We start from the raw sequence: 13,440 nt of genomic DNA on the forward strand, positions 1-13,440 counted from the left end.
AAGTTGAATGCTTTATTGAAAAAAATTATCAATAAAATATTCCAATTAATAATATTTCTTTGCCGAATTTTAGCAAATCTTTGAGGTTGCAAACTGAATACACATTTACTGAGTACTGTGATAAGCCAGGAACATATATTGACTTTTGTTTTTATTACTTCTAAAATACTCTTAGTCAAAATGAAAATCACATTCGTGTATATCTATTAAATGGGATTTGGTGGTTGGCCTCCTTCCCCTATTTTCCTTTATGGGCAGAATCCCAGAGGAAAATCTCGCCCCATATGCGAGCAGGCTATTCCATTATAAGAACATAAGAAATAGGAGCAGGAGTCAGTCATTTGGCCCCTCGAGTCTGCTCCACCATTTAATAAGATCATGGCTGATCTGATCCAGGCCTCAGCTCCACTTCCCTGCCCGCTCCCCATAACCCTTGACTCCCTTATCGTTCAAAAATCTGTCCATCTCCACCTTAAATATATTCAATGACCCAGCCTCCACAGCTCTTTGGGGCAGAGAATTCCAAAGATTCACGACCCTCTAAAAGAAGAAATTTCTCTTCATTTCTGTTTTAAATGGACGACCCCGTATTCTGAAACTATGTCCCGTGGTTCTAGATTCCCCCAGGAGGGGAAACATCCTCTCTGCATCTACCCTGTCAAGCCCCCTCAGAATCTTATATGTTTCAATCTTATATTATGGTAGGCATCATAGTCATAAGAACATAAGAATTAGGAACAGGTGTAGGCCATCTAGCCCCTCGAGCCTGCTCCGCCATTCAACAAGATCATGGCTGATCTGGCTGTGGACTCAGCTCCACTTACCCGCCCGCTCCCCATAACCCTTAATTCCCTTATTGGTTAAAAATCTATCTATCTGTGACTTGAATACATTCAATGAGCTAGCCTCAACTGCTTCCTTGGGCAGAGAATTCCACAGATTCACAACCCTCTGGGAGAAGAAATTCCTTCTCAACTCGGTTTTAAATTAGTTCCCCCGTATTTTGAGGCTGTGCCCCCTAGTTCTAGTCTCCCCGACCAGTGGAAACAACCTCTCTGCCTCTATCTTGTCTATCCCTTTCATTATTTTAAATGTTTCTATAAGATCACCCCTCATCCTTCTGAACTCCAACGAGTAAAGACTCAGTCTACTCAATCTATCATCATAAGGTAACCCCCTCATCTCCGGAATCAGCCTAGTGAATCGTCTCTGTACCTCCTTCAAAGCTAGTATATCCTTCCTTAAGTAAGGTGACCAAAACTGCACGCAGTACTCCAGGTGCGGCCTCACCAATACCCTCTCCAGTTGCAGAAGGACCTCCCTGCTTTTGTACTCCATCCCTCTTGCAATGAAGGCCAACATTCTATTCGCCTTCCTGATTACCTGTTGCACCTGCAAACTAACTTTTTGGGATTCATACACAAGGACCCCCAGGTCCCTCTGCACCGCAGCACGTTGTAATTTCTCCCATTCAAATAATATTCCCTTTTACTGTTTTTTTTCCCAAGGTGGATGACCTCACACTTTCCGACATTGTATTCCATCTGCCAAACCTTAGCCCATTCGCTTAACCTATCTAAATCTCTTTGCAGCCTCTCCTGTGTCCTCTACACAACCCGCTTTCCCACTAATCTTTGTGTCATCTGCAAATTTTGTTACATTACACTCTGTCCCCTCTTCCAGGTCATCTATGTATATTGTAAACAGTTGTGGTCCCAGCACCGATCCCTGTGGCACACCACTAACCACCGATTTCCAATCTGAAAAGGACCCATTTATCCCGACTCTCTGCTTTCTGTTAGCCAGCCAATTCTCTATCCATGCTAATACATTTCCACTGACTCTGCGTACCTTTATCTTCTGCAGTAACCTTTTGTGTGGCACCTTATCGAATGCCTTTTGAAAATCTAAATACACCACATCCATCGGTACACCTCTATCCACCATGCTCGTTATATCCTCAAAGAATTCCAGTAAATTAGTTAAACATGATTTCCCCTTCATGAATCCATGCTGCATCTGCTTGATTGCACTATTCCTATCTAGATGTCCCGCTATTTCTTCCTTAATGATAGTTTCAAGCATTTTCCCGACTACAGATGTTAAACTAACCTGCCTTTTGTCTGCCCCCTTTTTTAAACAGGCATTACATTAGCTGCTTTCTAATCCGCTGGTACCTTCCCAGAGTCCAGAGAATTTTGGTAGATTATAACGAATGCATCTGCTATAACTTCCGCCATCTCTTTTAATACCCTGGGATGCATTTCATCAGGACCAGGGGACTTGTCTACCTTGAGTCCCATTAGCCTGTCCAGCACTACCCCCCTAGTGATAGTGATTGTCTCAAGGTCCTCCCTTCCCACATTCCTGTGACCAGCAATTTCTGGCATGGTTTCTGTGTCTTCCACTGTGAAGACCGAAGCAAAATAATTGTTTAAGGTCTCAGCCATTTTCACATTTCCCATTATTAAATCCCCCTTCTCATCTTCTAAGGGACCAACATTTACTTTAGTCACTCTTTTCCGTTTTATATATCTGTAAAAGCTTTTACTATCCGTTTTTATGTTTTGCGCAAGTTTACCTTCGTAATCTATCTTTCCTTTCTTTATTGCTTTCTTAGTCATTCTTTGCTGTCGTTTAAAATTTTCCCAATCTTCTATTTTCCCACTAACCTTGGCCACCTTATACGCATTAGTTTTTAATTTGATACTCTCCTTTATTTCCTTGGTTATCCACGGCTGGTTATCCCTTCTCTTACCGCCCTTTTTCACTGGAATATATTTTTGTTGAGCACTATGAAAGAGCTCCTTAAAAGTCCTCCACTGTTCCTCAATTGTGCCACCGTTTAGTCTGTGTTTCCAGTCTACTTTAGCCAACTCTGCCCTCATCCCACTGTAGTCCCCTTTGTTTAAGCATAGTACGCTCGTTTGAGACACTACTTCCTCACCCTCAATCTGTATTACAAATTCAACCATACTCATTCCGAGAGGATCTTTTACTCGGAGATTGTTTATTATTCCTGTCTCATTACACAGGACCAGATCTAAGATAGCTTGCTCCCTTGTAGGTTGTGTAACATACTGTTCTAAGAAACAATCCCGTATGCATTCTATGAATTCCTCCTCCAGGCTACCCCGTGCGATTTGATTTGACCAATCGATATGTAGGTTAAAATCCCCCATGATTACTGCCGTTCCTTTTTCACATGCCTCCATTATTCCCTTGATTATTGCCCTCCCCACCATGAAGTTATTATTTGGGGGCCTATAAACTATGCCCACCAGTGACTTTTTCCCATTACTATCTCTAATCTCCACCCACAATGATTCAATGCACAATGAGTCAAGCACAATCTTGTGTGCACACACACAAATATATTTTTAGCAGGGAACTCAAGTTACCAAACAGGAGTAGCAACCATGGTCGAATTTCTCCTCCCTTAACCCAGGGGAACGGAAGCTAACTGAAGCATGCCTACTGCTGCTCTGCCTGGATTCAGCTAACTCAGCACAGACTGAGGCTCAAACCTCAGGCTTTCCTGGTCTGTATAGTTCCCAAATTATAAGATAAACTCGGGGCAGCCCCAGCTGAACCATGTTGCTGTAAAATGCTAAGCAACTTTTGTTTTAAACAGTTCTGAAACTCCGGCTGTGCGAATTGTTAGAAACTGGATTGGGAAACTATAGGAAAGGCAGACTGGTTTGTGGTTTAGAAGATATGCGCTCATTATCAATCCATATTCACAACGTTTGCTGGTCCAATATCCTTTAATTTATTCTTATCATTGTGAAGTTGTTTCATTTTGCATCTGCTAATTGATTGATCGAGTCATGTAATGCTTTACTGAATTAGTCAACTCATTAACACATCCTGCAAAATCACAGTAAGAAAGTCAACAAAAATGGAAAACAGATCAGTGCGACCCAATTTTTTTAGATTTTAATCTTAAATAGAATGCTGAATTTCATAACAGATCGGAGCCAAAGATTGGTAGCAGTTAAGCTCTGAAATTGTTGAACTCGATGTTGAGTCCAGAAGACTGTAAAGTGCCTAAACGAAAGATGATGTGCTGTTCCTCGAGCTTGCATTGAGCTTCGTTGGAACAGTGTAGGAGGCCGAGGATGGAGAGATCAGAGTAGGAGTGGAGTGGAGAATTAAAGTGACAGGCGACTGGAAGCTCAGGGTCACACTTGCGGACTGAACGGAGGTGCTCCGCAAAGCGGTCACCCAAGCTACACTTGGTCTCCCCAATGTAGAGGAGACCATATCGTGAGCAGCGAATACAGTACAGAAGTACAAGTAAATCACCATTTCACCGGGAAGGAGTATTTGGGGCCCTGGATAGTGAGGAGGAGGTAAAAGGGCAGGTGTTGCATTTCCTGCGCTTGCACAGGAAGGTGCCAAGGGAAGGGGATTGGATGCTGGGGCTGACTGGGGAATGGATCAGGTTGTTGCGAAGGGAGCGGTCCCTTCAGAATGCTGAGAGGGGAGGGGAAGATGTGATTGGTGATGGGATCACGCTGGAAGTGGCGGAAATGGCGGAGGATGATCCGTTGAACGTGGCGGCTGGTGGGGTGAAACATAGAAACATAGAAAATAGGTGCAAAAGCAGGCCATTCAGCCCTTCGAGCCTGCACCGCCATTCTATATGATCATGGCTGATCATGCAACCTCAGTACCTTACCCCTGCCTTCTCTCCATAGCCCCTGATCCCTTTAGCCATGAGGGCCACATCTAACTCCCTTTTGAATATGTCCAACGAACTGGACTCAACAACTTTCTGTGGCAGAGAATTCCACAGGTTCACAACTCTCTGGGTGAAAAAGTTTCTCCTCATCTTGGTCCTATATGGCTTACCCCTTATCTTTAGACTGTGACCCTTGGTTCTGGACTTCCCCAACATCGGGAACATTCTTCCTGCATCTAACCTGTTCAGTCCCATCAGAATTTTATAAGTTTCTATGAGACCCCCTCTCATTCTTCTAAATTCCAGTGAGTATGAGCCTAGCCGATCCAGTCTTTCCTCATATGTCAGTCCTGCCATTCCGGGAATCAGTCTGGTGAACCTTTGCTGCACTCCCTCAATAGCAAGAACATCCTTCCTCAGATTAGCAGACCAAAACTGCACACAATACTCAAGGTGTGGTCTCACCAAGTCCCTGTACAACTGCAGCAAGACCTCCCTGCTCCTATACTCAAATCCTTTCGCGCTGAAGGCCAACATGCCATTTGCTTTCTTTACTGCCTGCTTTACCTGCATGCCTACCTTCAATGACTGATGTACCATGACACCCAGGTCGCGTTGCACCTCCCCTTTTACTAATCTGTCACCATTCAGCTAATAATCTGCCTTCCTGTTTTTGCCACCAAAGCGGATAACCTCACATTTATCCACATTATACTGCATCTGCCATGCATTTGCCCATTCATCTAACCTGTCCAAGTCTCCCTGCAGCCTCTTAGCATCCTCCTCGCAGCTTGTACTGCCACCCAGCTTAGTGTCATCCGCAAACTTGGAGATATTACTTTCAATTCCTTTGTCTAAATCATTAATGTATATTGTAAATAGTTGGGTCCCAGCACTGAATCCTGCGGCACCCCACTAGTCACTGCCTGCCATTCTGAAAAGGACCCCTTTATTCCTACTCTTTGCTTCCTGTCTGCCAACCAGTTCTCTATCCACATCAATACATTACCCCCAATACCATGTGCCTTAATTTTGCACACTAATCTCTTGTGTGGGACCTTGTCAAAAGTCTTTTGAAAGTCCAAATACACCACATCCACTGGTTCTCCCTTATCCATTCTACTAGTTACATCCACAAAAAACTCTAGAAGATTTGTCAAGCATGATTTCCCTTTCATAAATCAATGCTGACTTGGACCGATTCTGTCACTGCTTTCCAAATGCGCTGCTATTACATCCTTAATAATTGATTCCAGCATTTTCCCCACCACCGATGTCAGGTTAACCAGTCTATAATTCCCTGTTTTCTCTCTCGCTCCTTTTTTAAAAAGCGGATTCACATTAGCTACCCTCCAATCCATAGGAACTGAACCAGAGTCCATGGAATGTTGGAAAATGACCACCAATGTATCTACTATTTCTAGGGCCACTTCCTTAAGTACTCTGGGATGCAGACTATCAGGCCCTGGGGATTTATCGGCCTTCAGTCCCTTCAATTTCCCTAACACCATTTCCTGACTAATAAGGATTTCCCTCAGTTCTCCCTTCTCGCTAGGCCCTCGATCCCCTAGTATTTTCGGGAGGTTATTCGTGTCTTCCTTAGTGAAGTCAGAACCAAAGTATTTGTTCAGTTGGTCTGCCATTTCCTTGTTCCCCATTATAAATTCACCTGATTCTGCCTGCAAGGGACCTACATTAGTCTTCACTAATCTTTTTCTCTTCACATATCTATAGAAGTGAAAGGTGAGAACAAGGGAATGACAAAGGAACCATCATTATAACAGCACAATGGCAGGATTATACAGCATCTTTAACACAATGATTTTGGCACAGATTACAGTTGCTATTTTCAAATAAGGTTGAATTACAACTAATTGGTCACATTTCCTCCTCATCCTTTTACTCTCCATCTTTTCTAAGGTAATGACTCATGCTGAGGTACAATTCCACAGGCACCTGCAGTCTTTGGTAACTCATTCCAAACATGGATCAAAGTCATGTTCAAGAGTTATGATTTTTTTAAATATTTATTTTTCAAATTGCTTTACTTTGCATCTTTCAACAAAAGAGTTTAATGTGAGTAGGTGCATATGCAAATGCAGTGTTTGGAAAAGAACAAAATAATTTTTCTATATCATGGTTATTAAATATGATATAAAGAGAGAAATGTTTCAATAATCATCAACAGTTTTGACACAATTCTTTTTATATGAGAGAAACATCTTACTTGTGAAAGGCAGTGAAATACAGATAGAAACAGAGATGAGAGCTGGAATCACAGAGACAGCATTAAACAAAATGATAGCTAACTAAAGGTAGTGACATTTTGGGGATGTGGAGGGAGGGACAGGACTGAATGCGCCAGAAGATACCACTGATTATTCCAATTTAGAGTAAATTTTCCTAGTTTACTTTCATAAAACAGTATCTTCTCAAAAGTTAAGTATGAAGAATAATTACTTTGATATTCTGTTTACAAAAAAAGCTGGGATCTGTGACAGCCTGTAGCTATTGATGTGGAAATTAAGGCAGATGCTGAGTAGCTATCAGGCTTTAAATGTAAATGAGAATCCCTCAATTAACTCCTTTCCATACTTCAGTCCATTCTCTCTGCCCCTGTCAGTTGCTCAGACTCAAGACATGCTTCCTGACTTCTATCAAGAGAAAGCAAAGGATTATCATCTGGAGGTAAGGCTAAATCAGCAATTTATATCAAACTTTATCATGTCTCTCAAAAACATCCCAAAGTATATCATATAATGAATAATATATTAGAAATCTTATGTCTGCGCACGCTTCCTGTCAACCTTTCCTATTACAAGTTCCTAGCTCCACACTTATAATGGAATCTGTCTGTGCAAACTTGTAATTACATCCTTATGCCACCAGTGGCACCATCTTCTGAGAATTGAAACTGATACAATTATTTGGAAACAATTAGATTAAATGCTTATAATAAACTTCTTCCAATTGAAAAAACGTATATCAGGACTTTATATATTGTCTGGATAACAATATGGGATGAGAAAATCTATATGATCCAGCAATGCTTATTTCTCCACACCCATCACAGTATCCAGCTGACTTTTGAATAATTCAAATGAATGATCAATCAATTATTTTAAAGTGTAGTCAATATTGTAGTGCAGGTAAAAGCGCCAGCCAACTTGCGCACCACAAGATTTCACAAGCAATGAGATAAATTACCATATAATCTATTTTAGTGGTGTTGATTGAGGGACAAATATTGAATAGAACAAGAGGGGACTCTGCCACTCATTTGAACAGTACCATAGGATTTTTTTACATCCACCTGAGCGGGGAGATAGGGCCTTGGTTAACATCGCATCCAAAAGATGACAACTCTGACAATGTAGCACACCCTCAGTACTGCACTGAATTATCAGCCTAGATCGTGTTCCAAGTCTCTGCACTCGAACTTGACCTCAACTTTCTGAAGTGAGAGTAATACTACTGAGACAAGGCTGATATATCACCCTTCGAGTAAAGATGTTTTTTTCTCATTTCTATTTCTAATTTCTATTTTTATCCTCTGGTCCTATTTTCTTTTGTTACTTTGAAGTAATAATGTATTTAAAACTTTATATGCTTCTAAACTGTAGACACAAACTCAGCTTGTCTTAAATTGAAGCAGTCTTGCCTTGGGGGCCAGAAGGTTATGACTTCAAGCACATAAACTAAACTGACAGAACAATGCAGTATTGAGGGAGTTCTGCATTGTCAGAGATGCTGTCCTTCAGACAAAATGTTATGCTGAGGTCCCATGTACTGGTTCACGTAGATGCTATCAACAAAAAGCAAGAAGGTCTCTTGGTGGCTTGTCTAACATTGCTTTCTCAACCAACCTTATTAAAAACAGATTCACTAGTCTTTGATCTCACTGTTGTTTACGGAGTGTGCAAAATGGCTGTTGTATTCATCTCCATAGCAACAGTCACTGCACTTCAGACTAATTAATTGTATGTGATACTTTGGGATGTTTTTGAGAGAAAGAATAAAGTACCATATAACCATCAAGTCTTTATGTTTCTTTAAGGGTTTACTTGATCAATTTGATGATATTGGAATTGAGTTATAGTACTGATTATTGAGTAAGTATTAACTAACTGCCGCGGTTTTTAAAATACAAGTATGGTCTGAAAGTGTGCTAATATTCTACATATTTCCATCCTTTTAAGATCATGATTATTGTGATATGGGGATTGAGATTTGTTTTAGTCCTTCAGGCTCCACAACTAAAATCTAGCTTTGTCCAAAGTCTCCTGGCAGCAAATTAGTTAAAGCCACCTCAGCCCTAAATGTAAATTGTTTCATCAAAATACAAAAATTAAAATTAAAATGTATATCTTCAACTTTACCAATTATATGGACATAAAACTTGTGTTTACCGTTCTGACCATGCATTCCTCTGCTCTTTCCATTTTCCCTCCTTCTCCTCCCTACGCTTGGTGTCCACTTTTGTCGACCATTCTGTAAAGTATTCTGAGAAGTCTTTCTGTACTCGAGGAGCTCCATACAAATATAAATTGTATCTACACACAACAGATCATAGAAGTAAAAGAGGTCAGTAGTATCTCACTTATGCCCTTCTGTACAGTCAACAATATCAGCACAGTCTTGTTTGTATAAAGCAACCAACAGTAAATTGGAAAATAGCCATGAATTTTTCATACTATTTACACGTCATTGAGTGAAATATTCATGCCAACTCCACGATGTATCATGTTGTCTACAGGATTGAAATACAATAAACAACAACAACTTGTATTTATATAGAGCCTTTAACACAGTAAAACGTCCCAAGTTGCTTCACAGGAGTGTTACAAGACAAAGATTTGACACCTACCACACAAGAAGAAATTATGCAGAGGTAGGTTTTAAGGAGCGTCTTACAGGAGAAAATAGAAGTGGAGAGGTTTAGGCAGGGAGTTCCAGAGCTTAGGGCCTAGGCAGCTGAAGGCACAGCCACTGATGGTTGAGTGACTATAATCAGGGATGCTCAAGAGGGCAGAATTTGAGGAACGCAGATATCTCGGAGGTGGGGGGGGGTTGTGAGGCTGAAGGAGATTACAGAGATAGGAAGGGCGAGGCCACGGAGGGATTTGTGAACAAGTATGAGAATTTTGAAATCGAAGCATTTCTGCTCATCCAGTACTGGATGTTGAACAAGCAGTCTGACAATTTAGAGACAGTGAAGGGGTCGAGAGAAGTGCTGGTGAGGTAGAGCTGGGTGTCGTCAGATGTCGCCAAGGGGCAGCATATAGATGAGAAATAGGAGGGGGCCAAGGATAGATCCTTGGAGGACACCAGAGGTAACGATACAGGAGTGGGAAGAGAAGCCATTGCAGGTGATTTTCTGGCTACAATTAGATAGATAAGAATGTAACCAGACGAGTGCAGTCCCACCAAGCTGGACGATGGTGGAGAGGCATTGGATGAGGATGGAGTTGTAAGATATCGCCTATTGACAGATATTAGAAGTTAGAATTAAGAAGCTTATTTTACATGTCTTTAATTAATGAATGAGCTTTATGTTTGTAACTTCCTTTATATGCATTGATTGCATGTAAAACTTGCTTTTAAATGATAGAAAATGGCCGTATAACATAAAATGGGTTTTAAACTGGAGAAAGGCTGAGAAGCAAAGCTTGATAACAAAGAACATCAGGTTCAGCTCAGCTCAGCATACCTTATCAATAGAAAGGCAGTATATCGTGAGAATGTTTAGGCTAGTGAAAGGTACGGAGATTAGCTGGACTGCCTAGGAGATGGAACGTACCCTTTTCAAGGTTTCAAAGCTCAGACATTGAAAACATGGGATATACCAGGTCTCATTTTTCTAGCTTCCCACGTTGGCACACAAAGGGTATAAAGAAAGCAACTCTACTCAGAAAGCAGTGCGAATCAAGGCACCAGGAAGAAGCTTCAGAAGGAAAAGAGGATAAGGAGTCAGCACTGCGGTCGCTCAAGAGGACGCTATTGAGAATCCATCTGTGACTATCATTTGTTAAATATTACTTTTTGTAACAGAACATAATTTACTCGATAAATCTGTTGATTTTAACTCAATATGCCTGTATTAAAAGCATTTGTTATAATCTGAACAAGAGTCTCCTAGTTTGAATCAAATATAAACTCTGAGAATAGTTGAATTGCTATAATTAGCAAAGTGGCTAAAAGCTGCTAAGTAGTTAAAAACTACAGAGTGGTCAATCATGTCAAAGGCTGCAGGCAAGTCGAGAAGGATGAGGAGGAATAGTTTACCTTTATCACAATCACAAAGGATGTCATTTGTGACTTTGATGAGAGCTGTTTCGATACTGTGGTACAGGTGGAAATCGGATTGAAGGGATTCAAACATGGAGTTCCGGGAAAGATGGGCACGGATTTAGGAGGCGACAACACGTTCAAGGACTTTGGAGAGGAAAGGGAACTTGGAGGTGGGGTGGTAGCTTGCAAGCACAGTGGGGTCAAAGGTTGGCTTTTTGAAGAGAGATGTGATGACGGCAGATTTGAAGGAGAGGGGGACAGTACCTGAGGAGAGAGAACCGTTAACAATGTCAGCTAACATGGGAGCCAGAAAAGGAAGTTGGGTGGTCAGCAAGATAGCCACAAGAATTTAATGGGCCGGATTTTGCTGTGTTAATGATGGCAAACTGTTAGTGTTCGTCGTCATTACCCCTCTGAAACTGACCGTAACTTCAGAATTTAGCGCAAGGGCATCTAAATGCGGAAATCCTGGAGGTGCTGTCAGTCATTCCTTGCTCCTCCACAGGCTGCAATGTGGAACTCCCCTGAGCCGGTAATCAGTGAAATCAGTTGAATTAATGAAAACCTAAGCTTTTCCGTTGTAATAGCGCTGTTAAACACCCCATAAAAAGTTAAGCCTTGTTGGATTAGGTGTAACTGGGGTTGTAAGGGCATATTGACTGCTGATCAACCATTCTGGCCCTGAAATTCAAATGTTATATTTGTGGAATGTCAAATTTCTCCATCATGATAGAAAATCACTAGATTTTTAATATAATAGAATAAAGTTTTGTTTATGATATTTCAATATATTCTCTATTAATAAAACTTTAAAAGTGAATTGAATCAGTGCCTTTTTATTTCCTGGTTTGCAGTCTGTGAGAATTCTTCAATGTGATTGGCTGTTTTGACAGCTTAATGACATCACTGCTGTTGTACGCTGGAGATCCCCCTTTCAACAGCGCCGACAATCAAATTAACGTCGAGAAAGCTCAGGTGTTCGCCACAGAGCCTGAGATCTTTGTGGGCAGCTTGCTTCCACGTCCGCTGATCGCAAATTCCGGGCCAGTATTTCACGTTTACGTGTGCATTTCCCAGAAGGCGGGCGGTCGTATGCAAGATAAGTGCATATAACATATTAAAAAGTTGTTGCTTTGTACTGAGACTCCCAATTAAAAGAGATTGCACGTGTATTTTATATTCACATGTATGTATTAAAAATAAGTGATGCAAGAACAAACGGACAGACATATCAATGCAAAAGCAAAATAGGGCGGATGTTGGAATCTGAAATAAATAAACGACACATCAATAGTTTGCAGTACTGGTGCACCACCAATGTCACCAGGCACCGATACCCAAAACAGTCGCCTTCCGCCAGCGCATGAATGAGCCGCCGGCTGTCCAATCACAAGGAGGCGCTGACCGAACCAATCAGAGCGCGCGGAAGGGATGCGCAGGCACTGCGAATCGAGCGGCGAAAAAACAATCGACAATCGAAAAAATCTCGCCAACTTTGTGACTTTTTTTTAAGTTTCTTTTTTAAATCGTCTATTTTTTTTTAAAAAAAGAAAAGTTTATAAATTGCTTTGGACCGATTAAAGTTCGTGTTCAGTGCAGCGCCTGCGCCGCCGCCGGCGAGCCCGGTGCAGACCCCAGTAATGGATTGGGAGCGCGCGGGGCGGCGGTTGGTGCCGGTTTGAAGCGCGCGGCCCCGCGATGCGCGTGAAGGTGAAGCGCTGGAATGCCATCGCGACGTGGTTTTGGGTGGCGAACGATGAGAACTGTGGCATCTGCCGGACGGCGTTTAACGGCTGCTGCCCGGACTGTGAGTAGAGGGGGAGGGGGAGCTGTGAGTACAGGGGAGGAGGGGTACAGGGGAGGGGTGAGTACAGGGGGGGGAGGTGTGAGTACAGGGGGGGGAGGTGTGAGTACAGGGGGGGGAGGTGTGAGTACAGGGGAGGGAGGGGGTTGGGGGAGGTGTGAGTACAGGGGAGGGAGGGGGTTGGGGGAGGTGTGAGTACAGGGGAGGGAGGGGGTTGGGGGAGGTGTGAGTACAGGGGAGGGAGGGGGTTGGGGGAGGTGTGAGTACAGGGGAGGGAGGGGGTTGGGGGAGGTGTGAGTACAGGGGAGGGAGGGGGTTGGGGGAGGTGTGAGTACAGGGGAGGGAGGGGGAGGTGTGAGTACAGGGGAGGGAGGGGGAGGTGTGAGTACAGGGGAGGGAGGGAGGGGGAGGTGTGAGTACAGGGGAGGGAGGGAGGGGGAGGTGTGAGTACAGGGGAGGGAGGGGGTTGGGGGATGTGTGAGTACAGGGGGGGAGGTGTGAGTACAGGGGGGGGAGGTGTGAGTACAGGGGAGGGAGGGAGGGGGTTGGGGGAGGTGTGAGTACAGGGGAGGTGTGAGTACAGGGGAGGGAGGGAGGGGGAGGTGTGAGTACAGGGGGGGAGGTGTGAGTACAGGGGAGGGAGGGAGGGGGTTGGGGG

Source organism: Pristiophorus japonicus, unplaced genomic scaffold, assembly GCF_044704955.1.
Source record: "Pristiophorus japonicus isolate sPriJap1 unplaced genomic scaffold, sPriJap1.hap1 HAP1_SCAFFOLD_951, whole genome shotgun sequence".
In the NCBI taxonomy this organism is placed as follows: domain Eukaryota; kingdom Metazoa; phylum Chordata; class Chondrichthyes; family Pristiophoridae; genus Pristiophorus; species Pristiophorus japonicus.